General features: G+C 39.9%; 1 protein-coding gene across 2 annotated transcripts in view; it reads left to right on the top strand.

Moving 5' to 3' along the window:
- The window catches only part of KIAA0040 (KIAA0040 ortholog), a 441499-nt gene that overhangs the window by 146213 nt on the left and 277185 nt on the right, over positions 1–18101 (top strand). Inside the window, exon 2 of one of the 2 annotated variants that reach the window (XM_044077296.1) lies at positions 6718–6849. The exons of the other annotated variant lie outside the window; for it this stretch is intronic. The gene's annotated coding sequence lies outside the window, so the exon portion shown is untranslated. The remainder of the gene's footprint in view (positions 1–6717; positions 6850–18101) is intronic. 2 annotated transcript variants of the gene reach the window in all.

The following is an 18101-nucleotide window of genomic DNA, read 5'->3' on the forward strand; positions in this document are numbered from 1 at the left end:
TTGTGGTCTTGCCCAGAGTTAGTTGCACTTGGATAATCTTGGATGCATTATGCTGAGCAACTAGCCTGGAGGTGTGTATATCCATTATGAATATGGACATGCCTCCGCCTTTAGTGTTTTGGTCCAGGTTAGGTGGCCAAAAGGTGTAGCATGAATTATAACCTGGTAATGCAGGGGTGCTCTCTGGAGCCTTGAACCAGGTCTCTGTCACTGCACAGATGTCAATGTTCTCCATTTTAAGGAGTGCCTTGAGTGAGTGCATTTTGAGGTTTAGACTTCTAGCATTGAGTAGCATTACCTTCAGATTTTGCTTGCTTGTACCTGTTACGGTGGTGAATTTGTCATTTGAACCTTGCCTAAAAAAGGCACTATAGGGGTGGCAAGAGCCTTAGCCAGTATCTGGAATCCCAAGGGCAACAGGTGCAGGCCATCTCTGGCAAAGCATTGTGGTTTGTCAATCATGTCATCCCAGGCAGACATATACTAGATCCCTTAGAATGAAACCAGAAGTTTAACCAGTTGTTGAAGTCAATCATTTTGTCCTTGTACTGTGGTATCATTCTGGGTGATGGCAGGATGCTACTCAGGGCTAGGGTCATACCTGCCTGGGCTACAAGATCGGACAGCTCTTCCATGTCTCCTTTCATGTAGTCCAGGGAGGTACGTCTCAGGTCATTCACACCAACATGGACAATGACAGAGTCATATTTGTACTTGTTGTGGAGTGACCTGAGTGTGCGCGTTATGTGGTAGATCCTGGCAGCCGACAGGCAGCTGAGAGTAACTTTCTCCTTGTTTAGCCTTCATTATGTACCTGACCAGGTATATGCAAAAACTGGAGCATCCTCAGAGGGTCCACACACAAAAAATACATGGTGTAAACATGTCATTTTTGGACCACGTCAAAGTCCTATCTCTGTACTATGTCTCTTTCAAACTGTTGAGAGGCAGTCTATGCCTAACCTTTAAGGGATCCTCTGTTCTCACTCTGATGGCCCTTCTACTCATCCTGATAACAAACATCAAGATTACCTGATCTAGGAACCTAAACCTCATCTGTGACATAAATAGGACATGTTGGAGGGCAGGTATGTTTGTCAGAGACTACCCCTTCTCTGGAACAGGCTTCTGACCATGTGAAAGAGTTCTTCCCTAACCCATTTCAAGCATAACTTGGACCAGGAGATGGAAAATCAGCAATTTACTGCTGGTTTGGCATCAATATCTCTGAAAGAGACAGCCTGTAAACCTTGATCAATCAAGCCCAAGCCCAAGCCCAAAGCCTATCTGTATCCTTAAAATAAACTTGAGTTACAAAACTTGTCAGATAAATTTAGGAAGCACAGCTAGGTTTAAAAAGGTCCTGGGGATGTTAGTCTAGTATGCACCTATGACCCTACAATGTTCAACATAATCAGTATGAATTGTTAGCCCTTCATCTACTGCTGCTGTTACCTCTTCAAAATATCTGAAGTGAAGATCAGGCCTTGACATACCCGCATTGTTCCATCTCTGATAGAATTAGTCTCTCTGTGTCATCCTGAATAAGCTACATTATGACTTTCTTCACATGCTTACATATAATGACAGTTAAATCATGGCCAAATGGGGCCTGGCCCCCAACAGCCACATCAGTATTGCATTTATTTATTTTTTTATTTTATTTATTTACAGTTTGTTTACCGGGATAGTCCACTGGGTCAAGAAGAGCCCATTTTCAATGAAGGCCAAGGGAGAAAAGCTCCTTAAACAGTATACAAATTGAAAACTTAACATATGTTCACAAATTGTTACACAGTTTAAGAAATTACAGTATACAGTAAAGTAAAAACAAAACATAATATAAAATAAAAAAAATCATGTTATAACACTTTGTTGGAGCAACAAGGTAATATACACAAATGAGAAGATTACACATGGTGTAAAACAGTAGGGGCAAAGAGTGTCACATGGCATATTCAAGAATTGTACAGAAACAAGGCAGTTGAGAGTTACAAGTCTTGCAAGTATAAGTGTATGTAAGTAATAGTAGGGAGTGAGTAATAGTTTAAGAAACATGGTAGATAAGCATAGTGGAGATCAGTGTTATACTTAAGTTGAGAGAGAAAGGGAATAGGAAAATAGGGGCGAAGTAGATGGAAGTCATGTGGGGTGAGAACAGGAACATTCCCAGTGAAATGAGAGGTGGGAATGGAGCAAGCTCTTAAAGGTGGAGTGGTTTTGGGTAGATCGAATAAGTGGTGGCAGGGAATTCCAAAGGTGTGCTAGAGAGAAGGCTAATAGAAGTCTGCCTTGAGTGCATGCAGGTTTGTGCAGTTCGAGCAGGTTCTGATTATTGGACCTGAGAGGTCTATCAGGCAGATGCATTTTGAGAGTTGATGCAAGTGAGGGGCAGAGAAGGGGTTTGAAGATGAGTCTATGAGCATTAGTTAGTTGGATATAGCAGAGAGAGTTAGGCAGTTCTAGCCAATTTAATTTGTGAATGGTGTTACAGTGGAGGGTTGAGGATTTGGCTGTGACTAAATTGGACTACATGAAATCTACAAGTTTGGTTTGGTAATGGCATTACTAGCCAATCTCTTACTGATTACCATTAAACATGATTCAAACATAATATTTTCTTTACTTTTACAGTGATATATAGATCTGGATTTAATTTAAAACTTTTATTTCACATTTTATGGCAAAAACATTGAAACAAAGCAAAAAAATGCTCACAGTGACTTGTGCAGCAGTGAACTTCTCTTCATTTGAATTTCATATTTACTAAATGTGCATATTGCAAGCAGTTAGGTAAGAGATGTGCAGGGATTCATAGTCAAATAGCATATAATGAAGCACTAATCCGCAGCTCAGTGAAGGGTGCAGGGATTCAAAGACAATGTGTAATACTTGCTAATAGCTCCGTGATGCAAATGTCCCTTTTCATGGGGCCTAGAAGCACTTTCTGGTGAAATGAGTAGGTCAGAGTTGCACAACAGACAAAGGCTGAAGGAATTAACTTATGCACTACATGAAGCAAATCATTATCAGCTCATAGGCTTATTCGCTGACAGACAGCACTACAAAAGCCCAACAAGGTGCATTTCACATATACATCCATGCAAAAAAGCTAAATTGTGCATTTTTTTTTCGGAATTAAAATATTGAAATTAAACTTTTAGATTTCATGTTGTCCAGTTTAGTCACAGCCAGATAATATATACTCACTTTAAATTCAACACGAGGAAACCAAGAATAGTACCCAAAGAAAATGACTCATATGATGCTCCTGTTAACTTCAATCAAATCCTCCTTTTATGCCTTAACTGCTCTGGAAAGTAGAAAGCAAATATTTACACAAATACATATGCACACTCACAGATGACCATCAAATGTGTACACCTCAGATGTTTGCTTACGATCAACTGAATGAATAAGTATCTAAATAATGACCTAGAAATCTATTTCAGCTCACTGCTGTGAGAACCATACAATGCAATCTATTGCATCCCATGCCCTCACAGCCTTTTTGCTCAGGGATTAGAGACAAATACACAAAATCAGGAACAGATTTTAAATATTGTTCTTATATACTTATTCAGTGGCTGTAACCCACAACAGTTTGCCGGAAAACCACAAACTCAACGAGGAACCGAGCACGAATAAGGGAAAAACAGAAACAGTTGAGAACTGCGCTTTCTGTATAAACACATACAGGTTCATGCATATGAAAGTGTGAATACACACACAGATTCCAAAAAAGCTGTTCTCAGTGTAAGTCTGCCCCAATTCCAAAAGACTTGATGTCAATGTAAGTGACTCGGTTCAATGTAAGGCCTATCTATAAACAGACTTACTATGGGGACCAGATTCCAGAACATCTGCTCTCGGTGTAATTGGTTACTTATTCTGAGAGCAATCCTTTCAAATTAGGTCCGTGTAACAATTAATTACAGCTACTTGTATGATTGTATATACCTCAGATATTGGCTTGAGATCAAGGTAATGAATCCAGAAATAATAACCAAGACATGTATCTAGATTTGCTGCTATGATAACTATGCAGTACAGTCCATTGCAAGTCCCTCTCTTATCTCTCAATTTTTTTTAATTTATTGACATTTGTTTACCAAGAAGGTTGACTGGGTCACAAGAGCCCATTTTCAAGGGAGGCCCAAGGAGAAAAGCTCCATTTAACATAGAAAATTAAAAAAAAAACTCCAAACACATTACATAAGAAACAGCTGAAATTATACATTGCAAAAATAATCAACAATGTTGAAAGGCATAGAGATATACTTAAAATAAGTTACAAAGATAACAATGAGAAAAAGCAAATAAAACTAAATACAGTTCTGCATAGTGTCATTTTGGCAATACACAGTAGTAAGTAAAAGTCATGTGTTTAGGTCAGTTGCAAATATAAGGTGGAGAGAGATTAGTATAGATTAATATAAACGGGGAGGAGGTGATTGGAAAAAGTTATGTAAAGTTGTAGAGAGGGTAGGATAGTCAGATGAAGATGAGGACATGGTGATTGGTAGAGAATCTGTGCAGACAGGAGTGGAGAAAAGACAAGATTTATGTTCAGCCAAAGGGTATAGCATGATCAGAACCATGTGTTTTATAGGTGGTCTTTCAGAAGATGCCGGAAGGAGGGATGGTAGGTTACAGTTCTAATAGCCTGTGGAATAGAATTCCATTTCTTGGCAACATAATAGTAGTAAAGGCTATTTCCAAATGCTTTTTGATGTTTGTAGATGATGAGAAGTTGTTTATGATTAGATCAAAGGGGTCTGTTTGGGTGATAGGAAGGAAGAGCTTAGTGTAGAACAGGCGTGGGGTTTACAAATAATGATATGGACAGCAGCTAGTTGTATAAAGTCCAGATAGTGGGGTAGTTTAAGCCCACTCAGACTTTTAAGGGCCTTGCAATGATGTTGTGGCATTTTTTATTGGCAGCAGATTTAGTAACTCTGATGTAGAATATTTAAAGTTTAGTTTTAACAGATATAGTTTCAACCTCATCAACATGAATGTTGAGGAAAAAATAAAAAACAGAAAACTAGTAGTCTTAAAACTTCATTGATGAGCTCAGTCACAATAATTTCCAAAAATCATCAAACCCAGGTAATGTTCCAAAGCAGCATGCCTTTATTCTTAATAGACAAGTGATCCTCCACAAAAAATCAAATACTTTACAATGTTAAACATATCAGCTTTTATACACTTAGAAGTAGGTGTGGAAAATATATGTATTCTTTAATTTTAAATCAACCTATTCCAGGCAAACAATATAAACCAGGCTGTGAAAGCACAAGTATCCACTCCCACACACTACTACTGATTATATCAAACTAAATCCTAGTTAAGGAAAACAGTATCTATCTATTTGCAACCCATATTTCTAACTCCACTAGGGAAAGATAACAGACTTGCTGTTGAGCTACAGTTTTTTTGGTTTCAGTAGCCTGGCTTACAAACAAATGAGGGGGATAGCCATGGGTGCAGCTATGGCCCCTAACCTGGCGAATGTAGCCTTAGGCAAGTGAAAGGAGGAATTTGTGCTGCAAAGTGAATACTGGAGATTTCTGATCAACTAACTTTGCTTTATTGATGATGTATTTATTGTCTGGCAAGGTGATAACTCACGAGTTTATCCACTATATCAGTAACTCCACCTCCTTCCTGAAATTTACCACTTACATCAGCTTGAAGTCAGTGCAGTTCCTTGATATGACTCTCAGTATTGATAAAGACAGAGGAAGATTATAGCAATAACCCACGCCTGGGTGTGGGTAATGCTGGATTTACCCACGGTTGGCGTGTTTTGGTCACGAGGGTGAAGCCCAAGTGGCCAAACAAAGCCAACCATGGGTAAATCCAGCATTACCCACACCCAGAAGTGGGTTATTGCTATTATACAATGACATTATTTAAGAAAAAAAATAATTACTTTTCTTAAATAATGGCATTGTATAATGCCTCCTTGCTGCCCTTCCACAGCTGTCTGGTATTCTGCGGCAGTTCTGATGTACTGCGCATGCATATGCCTATGCAGTACATCAGAGCTGTGGGCAAAAGCAATGGAGAATACAAGATCTCCATTGCTTTTTACTGTTTTGCTATGTTAAATAGGTTTAACATAGCGAGACAGCTTTAAAAAAAGCAACAGAGAATCTCCATTGCTTATTTTAAAGCTGTCTTGCTATGTTAAACCCATTTAACATAGCGAGACAGTTTTGAAAAAAGCAATGGAGAAAGCAAGATCTCCGTTGCTTTTTACAAACTGTTTCGCTATGTTAAAGGAGTTTAACATAGCGAGACAGCTTTAAAAAAAGCAACAGAGATCTCCATTGCCTTTTTTAAACCTGTCTCGCTATGTTAAACTCCTTTAACATAGCGAGACAGTGTTTTAAAAAAGACTTATACTAATGGAAATAGTCCGGGCGACCGGACCTTTTTCCATTAGTATAAGTCGATTTACAATGTGCACGCTGACCAATCAGCGTGCACGTTTTGAAATATTAATGGCGAGTCATGGTATAATAATTAGTAACTTATACAGGCAACTAACAAGAAGGAACTATGTACTTCACAGAGACAGTATGCATCCAATAAAAACTAAGCATAATGTAATAAAGTCACAAGGCTGCAGATTAGCACACATTACCACAGATTTGTCCCCTTTTCTCAAAAATATGAATGATCTTGAAAATTATTTCCTAACTACAGGATATGAATCAAACATGTTACATGTGATCCTGGATCCCATTAGAGATGCTAAAACTAACAATGACCCTATGTGGAACAGGCCTTTTGGTCGAATTATGCAGTGAGGCTACCCTGACCCAAAAGAAGAAAAAGGTAAGGACAGTTGCATTCTAACTTACACCTGTGATTCCAGGGGTTGGTTTAAAATTAAACAATACATATATTTTCCACACCTACTTCTAAGTGTATAAAAGCTGATTATGTTTAACATTGTAGAGTATTTCTGTTTTTTTTCTTACTGAGGATCTCTTGTCTGTGATGAATAAAGGCTTGCTGCTTTGGAACATTACCTGAGTTTCATGATTTTTGGAAATTATTGTGACTGCACTCATTAACATAGTTTTAAGATTACTATTTTTTCTGTTTTTTAGTTTTAACAGATAACTGCAAGCTGGTAAGGACTGGGTCACCCTATAAGAGTGAACGTAGGTTAAGTGGTTGCTAGGGTGGTTTAGCAGAGTTAGTAAGAAGGTTTTTATGTTTATAAAGCACATCAAGTTTCTGGTGAGTTTTTTTATATTATTTTGCATGTGGAGCTTAAATATGAGGTTGTCATACCAAGCAGTTTTTAATAACATGCAATTTTCTATCTCTGTATTGTTAAGTGAGAAGATTTTGAAACTGAATTTGTTCTTCAGATCTGCCCTGGAGAGAAATAGTAGTAGTTCTTTTTTGGAGGGAGCTGAGTAATTATTGGGCATTGTGAAGCCAGTTTTCAACAGAGGTGAAGCCTTCTTGTATGATTTCAAGAAGATGTGCCAGAGCGTCAGATGAGAATATTAGTCTTGAATCATCAGCATACTGTATCAGTGATGCTTGTCTAGAAGAGGTATAGAGGTCATTAATGAAAAGGTTAGAGAAATGGACCAAGAATTGAGCCTTGTATACATGTGATAACAACGAGGAGGTAAAGAGAGAAAGTATATTGCCATCTAACAATTTGCGGTCTGTCAGATAGGTAGCTTTTAAACTGCTGAATTGAAGGAGGTGATAGGCCAAGATGGTGCAGTTGCTGAAGAATTTTGCTGTGTGTTGTTTTTAGCTCAAGAATCAGATGTACATATCTTATATACTTAGAAAGTTGTTAAAACAAGCTTTGCATTAGCAAGCATTTTCTGAAGGATATGAAATCAAAAACTCATACGCCTGTCATTATTTAGTGATTGCAATCCACAAGAAATTGCCAGAAAATGACATATTTTATAAGAACAGTTCAATGCATCTATCAACTTATTTGCTCCTGAATTCTGGACAAATCCAAAATAATGGTAGAAACAAAGGCCCATAAAGGAGAGAATTTTTAAAATACTCTCTTAGCTGTTTGTTAACTGGGTAAAACCACTGGGCAAATTGTCCTCTATCAAGTACAGAGACAGTAGAAAGAAATTCCAAATCCTTGCAGCTGTAAGTAGATATATACTGCAGTGAGATTAATTCAGTGAGTCAGATATTCATTCATCTTTCTTTCTCCAGTAAGACTGCAACTGCTACTAACTGCCAACTAACAAACAGCCAGACTACGGAAGAACTCTGCTGAAGGACTATAGCGCTATGCACTTGAAAAAGGAACCAAAGAATGTGATGATATATTTTCCTAATTCTGGGACTGGCAAATCCCCAAAAACATAGATCCATCCTAAGTGAGAGGAAAGTGGAGTGTGCCAGAGAGGAGTATTTAATCAGGTCTCTCTGCAATTCCATTAGACTTTAGCCTACAAGATGAGCCGACATTGAAGTGCAATAAATTATTCTCAGTTTTGTGGAATTCATCAAGCAATTGTGTACAGAGAACAAAGGACTGTTCCACAGTGCTCATGGACCAAAATACTCTTAAACAAGGAAAATATGCTAAAAAAGGTCTATGATCTCTTAAGTCTTCTTTGGACTGACTCCTATTTATGCCGCATTCCTTACCACAGTGCCAGCATCAAATCTAAGTGATCTTCTGATTTTTCTGCTGTACTGCAATCTCAGTTTTTATTGATTTAATGTCCACTTAACTACTAATTTATTAATTTAATCTTAATGTCTAAATTCCATATGTATACAAATACAACCTGGTGCATGTTAGCTGTTTTAATTTTAGCTTGATTGTAACCCAGAACAATAGGTTTGGAAAGAGGACAAATAAGTGTTGAGCTAGGTTATTTTCACCCACAGATAGTCATAGCTGATTCTAGAAAATACTATATTCAAGCCTAATTGTTCTGACTGCACAGCTGATTACCACATCTACATGTAAATGTCTTCAACATTATGCAGTACCATTTTTTTAAACCACGCTAATGCTGAATTGCAGGCTTGTCTGCTTCTGGTCCATTTTGGCTTCAAAAAGCTCCAGGAAGTATCTCTCTCTCTTTCACTGCCTCTACATTTGAGCAATTGAAAAAGCAGAAATCAGAACTGTTCCATGCCAAACTGGAGCAGCAGAGCAGCCTCGGATTTAGGAGTTCAAATCATAGTTGAGAGGTGAGGAAGGGGTGGCACAGTATGTGTGTGTTTTAACATTGAAGTTTATTTCCGGGCCTCCATCTGGCACAGGGCCCAGAATATCTAGCTTGTCCCGGATCTGGCTCTAGTCAAACTAAACCTGATGCCCGATTCAAATCAGCTCACTAGTAGGACAAAAAGAAGTTTCACTATTAAAAATTATTACAAATCCAACTTCAGACCAGTGACAAGTGGAGTACCACAGGGTTCAGTCCTGGGTCCTCTCCTGTTTGCTATCTACTTCTCTGAAGTACATGCTAACACAGATGGTCTTTGGCTAACGAAGTTTGCAGATGACTGCAAACTAGGAGCCATAATCAAAACTCCTAACAATGTGGACATCCTACAAAAGGACCTCACTGAAACAGATGTTTGGTGTCAAAGCCATGGCCTCAAGCTCAATGCCAAAAAGTGCATTGTTATCCCTTTTGGTAAAACCTGTGTACCTATGAACTACCACACAGGCGGTAGTCTACTTAACACCAAAAGTGTGATAAGAGACCTTGGGACACAGGTGGACAGTAGTCTCTCCTTTGATAATCACATCACCACAGTAGTCAGGAAATCCTTCTATGTGGCACACCTCATCACAAAAGGTTTCTCATCCAGGAAAAAATAGGTCATTATTCCCCTCTACTCGTCATTCATTAGACCCTTTATAGAGTACAATGCCCCTTTTGGTATGTACCTCACAAGACATCTACAACAACTGGAAAGGCTGCAGAAATATCTCACAAAGAAGATTATCAGCCTCAAACAGATGCCCTACGCAGACCGTCTCAGAAAAACTCCAGCTTTACTCCGTCGCATATCGCCTACTCAGAGGCGATCTCTGCCTAACATACAAAGCTATGTCAAACCCAGAGCTGTTGGACATGCTCCACTTAAAGAAATCTCAATCCCTCTGAGCTCCACACTTTAGGGACCTAAACCTTGTCACCACAATAAACAGACCATGCTGGAGGGATAGATTCCTGTCCCAGAGACTTTCCATACTCTGGAACAAACTACCTATCTATATCAAACAAAGCTCCTCATTAGCACTCTTCAAGAAAAATCTTGATGATTGGATGAGAGATAGGAAATTCACCTCGGGGATCACTTCTGTGGCTCTGCTTGACAGGGGCACAGGAAAATATTTTTTTTGGGTGGCGAGAGCCAGTGTACCTTTCGGCTAGGCTTATATAGGCCCTAGGGCCAATAGCCTAGTACCTACCTATGAACCTATGAACCTAAGTTTGATACAACATTAGTAAAAAAAGCTGTGTTATCCATTTTAAATCAGAAACAGTTTTGGTTGTTCTGTTTTCAAACAATTGGCTGAAAGTATAAGATGTCGTTTGGCAATGTCTAAACAAATGTTTACTATGAAGTGTAGTCTTTCTGAATTCTGAATCTAATATCAAAGTAATTTAAACAAATAAATCACATCTATATCTTTCACATAGAGGGACGATATGGTGTATGAGCACTATAGGTTGATTTTCCTAGCATCTTATACACTTGGGTCATTGTGGCCTTGTCCTTCAAATTAAATGTGTAAACATACGTGTTTTCCTATTATGCCTACGCTAGGTTACCTTGCTCTTGCTTATCGTAGTAGCTCCATCTCGCAGCAGTTTCTAACTCTTACCTCAGTATAACCTTTCATCTCAGTATAACCTCTCCTTAAAGGACCATGTTTAGCAACCTATCACGCAGGCTACAGAAATGGGAGGTTGGTCTAATTCACTTAAAAAGTTAACAAAACAACCGATTTTGCATCAGTATGCAGATTCTGAACAATAAGAATATGACACTCCAATGCCTGGCATTATAGGCTAAGTGTAATATTCCAGTAGTTTACTAGAAAATCAACATTTTCGGAAGGACAGGGTGAAAACAGAAGGTAATATCACAGACATGCTGCAAAATTAGGAACAGTACAGAGTATGACAGCAGGGTATTTTTCAAAAAGAAAAAATACATATCCTCAAAGTTGTTTTGATGTGTCTTGCAGAGTGCCTTGCTTATTCAGACAATTGCACCTTGAGCTGTGCCTAATACTGGCCCAAACTGATCTGAGTACTACACCAATATACAAATGGATGACGAGTCACTATTCAAGCTTTGCTTTGCCCCACTCTAGAAATTAATTTCTTGGTGCCCATTACATGCTGCTTTCCTTTCTATAACATGTTAATCCATATTATATGTGCAGCGAAGCTTCACAGGCAGCTTGTCAGGGCTGCTCTTCTCAGGTTGTAGTACCCCACAAAACCTTGACTGATTTGTAAGCATGCTAAGGTATATTCTAGCCTTCTGTCTTTTCTCCATTCAGAATTTTCTGGCCATCCGATGCTTTTAAATGTATTTTCACAGACATACAACATAATTATTCAGACACACAACATAATTATTAATTGTTTAACTGTGTTGTGTGTCTGCTGAAATAGCTTCCCAGGATGCAACTGCCTGATTAGCATCTCTCCTATGTAAAGAGGGATGCAGCACATGCAGTGGCAGTAACTGCACTAAGGTATTATGCTGTAAATGTTACCACTCCTGAGCATGCACTTGTGCACTACCACTTAAAACCACCCCCTCTGATTCACCTCTGAGCAGACAGCCAGAATGGCAGTGCTGTTACATCATGTAGCAGTCTTATTTTACAAAGGGCATAAGTATGTGTAAATGGTGTATAAACATATGATGTGATACACATAGTTATCATTGATCGTATTGGTTGCGACTCATCACATAAGTGGATTTTATGGTTTAAATATCTTTTAATGGAATGGAATGACAGACTCTGATGACGTTCTTTGAAACAAAAAGTGCTTTATCGATGTGCATGCAATAAAAATATCTTGTTGGGTGCACACAGTTCAGAGTGTGTTTTTAGTAATAACAGTAAGTTGATCACATGCTAATAGCCCACAATAAAAAGAAGCAGGTCTTGGTACTTCTCACCCGGATAACAGAAAGGAACTGAAACTGAAGTTCTTATTTCATGTCAGCATTTTCAGACCTCCACCCTACGGTATCATGCTTAAACATTCATGAAAGAAGCACAGATTATAGGTTTTGAAATGAAATCTTTACGCACTGTTTCCTGGGAAGGAATACAGTAAATCTTTATAGCTGGAGCAGAATGAAAAACAGCATGTGTCCAAGTGTCTACTGAGAATAGCAAGGTCACTCAGTGTGCAGGCCTCATATCTGGGCAGTTAGGGTGACAGCAATGATAAGTAACATTCAAAAATCTACATGAGGCAGACCCAGCACCATTCTTGTGGCGAGATGTATGCAAACACAGACTAAATAAAACCTTCCCATTAAATGTAAAAGATAATACATCTGTACACAAAGTGAGCATCAAGCATGAAATGGCAGGTGCCCTTGAGTTCATCTCTTCTGCACGCAATCAGTGCCTTGCTTGAATGGTTCTAGTAAATATTTTTAGTAGTAAAAGGTACTAAAGGGCATAGGTGGGGCATTTCTCTTATGAAATAATACTATTTTTGTTTATATTTTCTGACCAGTTTTTTTTTTTTCTTTTTTTGAGGTTTTCAGACCTTTGAGTATAACAGTTCCTTGAAGAAAAGCATTGCATGAGGAGAGGGCAAAGAGATGACAAAGAACTGTGTAGAAAAGCTTATACCAGAGTGGTATACAGAATACAGACTCCCCAATGTTACTGTATCATTTACAAATGTGAACCTCTCTCTGATGTTACTGTAACACAGCAATGAGCCCCCTGATGTTACTGTATCATTTATAAACATGACCAACCCCAATCTCACATCACATACAAACATAAACTACATCCCCAGCATTACTATATTGCTTACAAACATGACCTGCCCAGTGTTTTTGGATCACTTGAAAACATCATCTCTGTAGATATTACTGTATCACTGGAAGTTCATATGTGTAACACGTATGGAAAGGAATGCCAGTGTTACTGGATCATTTGCATACAAATAGTCCTCTTTTTTATCACTTACAAAACTTGACCCAGCTGATGTTACTATATCATTTAGTAACAGAAGCTCTAATAGTTTTCAAACACTTAAAAGCCTCACAGACTAGCAAAATCCATCAGCTACCTATGCAGTATGTTCCAGGGGTATAGCGCTTGACAAACAAAGATGCAAAAGCCTGAGGAATAAACCTGAACCTTTGAAAGTACCAGCAGTCCCTGGGTGGCCAGTATAGAGAACAGTCTGGTTGATTACAGATCAACAGTTCTCATAGAGAAGGAGGACTCGAACCATGCAGGGTCAGGTAAACCAAGATTACAACTTTAAATATGATCCTGTGCTATATAGGAAGTCAGTGTCACTTGTACATGACTGTCATAATGTGTTAGTAATTAGTTGTTCTGTTAAGCAGCCAGACAGGGAGTTTTTGCAATAATTGCAAATAAAGAGGATCATATTACCAAATCTTTTGATATAGCACATTGTTGTTGTTGCCCTTTAGTGGTTTTATACAAGTCTGCCTCATTGTAACCTCAGGGATGGTAACATATGGCTGCTTTTGTCCACAGAGTTTCTCTGGTAAATGTTTTGTTGGGGATTGTCATTATCTTCTCCAGCAGACTGTATTTAGTCTGATCTCTTTGCCATGTGCTGCCTGCCTTGGATGACAGTATGTGATGCAGTGTCTGAGATTCACTGAGATGTGCAAGCCCCTTCAATGAGACAAGGTGACATCCAGAAGGAGACACAATAGTATAGTGGTCCAGAAAGGAAGATAGCAGGGTATGCACCACCACAGGGGACCTGCAGATACTTATTAAGGGTGATGTTCCTGAGATCATAGCAAGGTGATTTGACAACAGGAGAAACCTGTTCCCTTAGTATGAGCTTGACTTCAAACCCAATGCACAGATTACAAACCCTTGACATAAAATCCAGCTTATCTCCACTGTAGATGATGATACTAGGGGATAAACCAGTACCAGACAAACCCTGCTGTACGGAAAGCACAGCCACAGCAATCATCTAAGGATTTACATTTCAGTCTACTAACTGGGTGCATTACAAGTCTTTTGCTATGCTACTAATCTTAAATTCCTGAGGAAAGGAGGGGGTAGAGGAGCATGTCATCAGTTGCAATGGGATTGCAAATTTCTCCCTTGAATTACCTCCCTTAAAGAAAGCATGGTGAACAATCCAGGGACTAACGAGAAACCTGGTATATTTGCAAACACCAGCAGTAAATGGTATGAAGCAGAGGAATTTAGCCCTGGCATTACTCTTTCTGCATGCCCTGAGATGTAGGAGACAAACCGATCCAGTACCTTACTGAAAATGTCACAGTGGTACTTATGTTTGTCACAAAGGATCCCATGGCCTTCATGTCAGTTTACAACTAATAACGTAGCATGATTGGCTGGACAGAAAAGCATGACTGGTCTCTTTGCCATAAGAAGATTGTTTAAAACTCTTACAATCGCTGTTTCAGTGCTGTCTACTATGGAAGACAACTAGAAAGGGTAATCACTGTTACTCTGTCACCAATATGAATCCAGTTACATATACACCAGCTTCTCAAGAGCCTTACCAATGAAAGGAAGGTTCAAGACTAGTCTGTAAATGTCAATGTTTTTCGGGTCTAAATTAGCCTTTTTCAGGGTATGTATAATCATGGCCTCCTTTAACACAGGTGAAAAAACACAGCATTAAAGAGAGGCTCTGATGATCTGGTAAAGAAGTGAATCTGGCTCATCAGATTAGGACTTGGAAGGGTCCAATCCACAGGTTCCTGTGTGCATTCAGGGAACCAGGGAGAAAATCATCAGTCAAGTAACAGAAACTTACACCAAGTTGTAGACTCCATAGGAGCTTATGGGAGATGTCTGCCTAGTTCATCGAAACATAATTATTGAAGACAAGGCTATCCTTCCTGTCAGTTCCATACCTCTCAACCATACAGATGTGTTCACAGAACTTCCAGATTTTGGCCTCATATTTTGGTCCATTTTTCATAAAATTGTGGTTTTCTGGCAAATTAGTGGCAACTAATTCAAGATTGAAGATAGAAAATAATGATAGACGTTTGAATTTCAGACTTCATACCCTTCAGAAAATTCATGCTAATGCAAAACCTATTATTCTATCAACTTTGCAAGTTTGTAAGAGAAATATTTAAAATGTGTCCCTATTTTTGGGCCTTTGTTCCACTTTTATATATGGCTTTGTCCAGATTTCTTGATCTAAGAGGTTGAGAGGTATAAACAGAATGAAGAAAAACCACTAGTAAAAGTTTTTTTTTTTTTTTTTTTTTTTAGGCTGAGAGGTATGGTTTAATCTTTTCCTACCTTGTAATTCACTCAAATTTGAAATATTATCTTTGTCTTGGTTTAGAATCACTGGGCAGGATTCACGATGGCTTGCACGGAGTCTAAGAGTAGAGTAAGACTCCATGCAGCCATCATGTCCGACAAGCGATTCAGGAACAGCCTGCAGGGGCTTGCAAGAGAGCTCCTAAAATGCTCTTACACGGACAGGGCTGGGATATGCAAATTACCTCACTTGCAGGTGAAAGGCATGCAAATGAGGTAGATTTGCGATTCAAGAAACCCGAACCTGTCCGAGTAAGAGCAGTGTTATTTGCAGAAATGTACTCAGTTGACAACTGAGTACCGTTCTGCAAATAGCAAAATGGAGCCATGTCAGCCCCAAATAAAGGTTGCATCCAGTGCAGGAAGCATGCCAATGGCCAAATATACAGCCATTGGCAATGTTTCCCGATGCAATATTAAAAATAAATAATTATTTTTTTCTCCGATTTCCGATGTTTAAGCATAGCGCAGAGCCGCGCAAATGGGCTGCATTCTAAAAAACCAGAAAACTGAAAATTAAAACCCACATGTGGATCTTATTTAAATTGTTAATAATTGTTAATGTACAATGCAAGGGAATGGCAGGCTGAAGACAATATGGCCACTGTTTAGAGGTTGCTAAGGGGGGAAGCTCAGTCTAAGAGATGTAACCAAGCATTAGAAGGCAATCCTATACAAAGGAGGGTTAGGATAGTGAATCGCAAGTTTACATAGCAAATGAGCACAGTCAGTGGAGTGTAGGAGTAGGATACCGGGAGTAACAGAGTAGAAGACAGGTGATATCACTAGTGGGGTATGTATGAAAGAAGTGAAGCTCAATGGAGCAAAGTGGCATGTGTTAGCTGTCATTTACACATCATGGAAAGAGGTGTGTCAACAGGGAGGCTAGGTAAAGGCAAGAAATGGAAGGTGTATGCCGTGGAGTTTCTTGCTGAGTGGGTATGCGCATGTGTGCACGCCTGTAAACCCGAGTAAAACAGACTGCGCACGTGTAAGCATGAGTGCGTGCGTTTAAGCCGGAGTAAGCATGTATAAGGCTGTTTAAAGAGTTGTAAGTGCGTTTGCGCTGGTGTGTGCACGTTGTAACCCGAATAAGCATGTTTTAGTCCGTGTAAGCATGTGTGCATGTGTGTGAGCTGCTTTGAGCATGTTTGCGCTTGTGTGCATGGCGCTGCCCCCTGAGGAAACAGAAAGGGAAAAGGAAGAACAACAAATAGTAGGAAGCTACCAGGGAGTACTAGCAGAGCTAGCAGGTGAAAACAATCAGAATCAGGCAATTACACAGGCAGTACACTAGCCCAGCCCAGCCTAGCACTTAAAACTCTGCAAACAACAGTCCATTATGTTTCTCACAACAGACACTGCAGTAAACTAATAGAAGTGAAAACTGATAAAGCTTTACTGAGACAAAGAAATGTTAGGGGCTGCCATTGCTGTTATAAGGTGACATATACAACATGCTGAGGGTGGTGACAAAGGAAATGCTGCTGGACAACCCACAGTGAGGAGACGGAGAAGAGTGTACAGGCCCAGGGTAACCTACCAGGGGCTACATGAGCTGGAGACAGTGGAGTGCTATAGAGTGGACAGAGACCTCCTGCAGCAAATTGTTGAGCTGTGCAGGCCATACCTCACACACAGAACCAACAGAGGGGAACCCATCCCAGTGGAAACCAAGGTATGTGTTGGCCTAAGAATATTAGCAAAAGGTACCTTCCAGAGACCAACTGGTGATATGATGGGGATATCACAGGCATCATCATCCAGATTACTGCACCAGTTCCTGGATGCCATGTCAGCACATGTCGGTGATCATGTATATTTCCCCAATTCCCATGAGGTATTGGCCAGCAAATAGCAGAATACCCTGAGGTAGTGGGTGCAATAGACTGCACGCACATATGCATCAAAGCACCAGCCAGTGAGTGGGGTAGGGTCTACTTCAACCGCAAGGGCCTCCCCTCCATCAACTACCAGGTCATGTTTGATGCCCAGGGCATAATACTGAATGTATGTGCTGGCTGCCCTGGAAGCTACCATGATTCCCATATCTGGCATCTGATGCAGCTGTACCACACATTTGCCAATGGGGACATCCCACATGGTCACCTAGTGGGGGATGCTGGCTATGCACTGGAGCCGTGGCTGATGACACCCATCAGAAACGCACACACACCTGAACAGGAATGCCATAATGAGGCACATGCATAAACACGTAATGTAATAGAGCGTGTGTTTGGGCTGCTCAAGTCATGGTTCCTGTGCCTGGACACATCTGGTGGAGCCTTGCAGTACTCACCAACTACATGTACCCAAATTGTCATGGTATGTGCTATGCTACATAGTATGATCCTGCGAAAACAGCTGTAGCAGGACCAGCATAGGCCTGGGCCAAACATCCCCCCACCATTGCCAAGGCCATCACAGGCAGAGCATGGCTCGGAGGAGGAACAACCTGAGCCTGCCCCAGTAGGCAGAAGGAGGCGTGCCCAGTATGCTTTGGCCTTGGCAAAGAGGCAAT

Source organism: Protopterus annectens, chromosome 7.part0 (assembly GCF_019279795.1).
Source record: "Protopterus annectens isolate FY-2018-M chromosome 7.part0, PAN1.0, whole genome shotgun sequence".
Taxonomy (NCBI): domain Eukaryota; kingdom Metazoa; phylum Chordata; order Ceratodontiformes; family Protopteridae; genus Protopterus; species Protopterus annectens.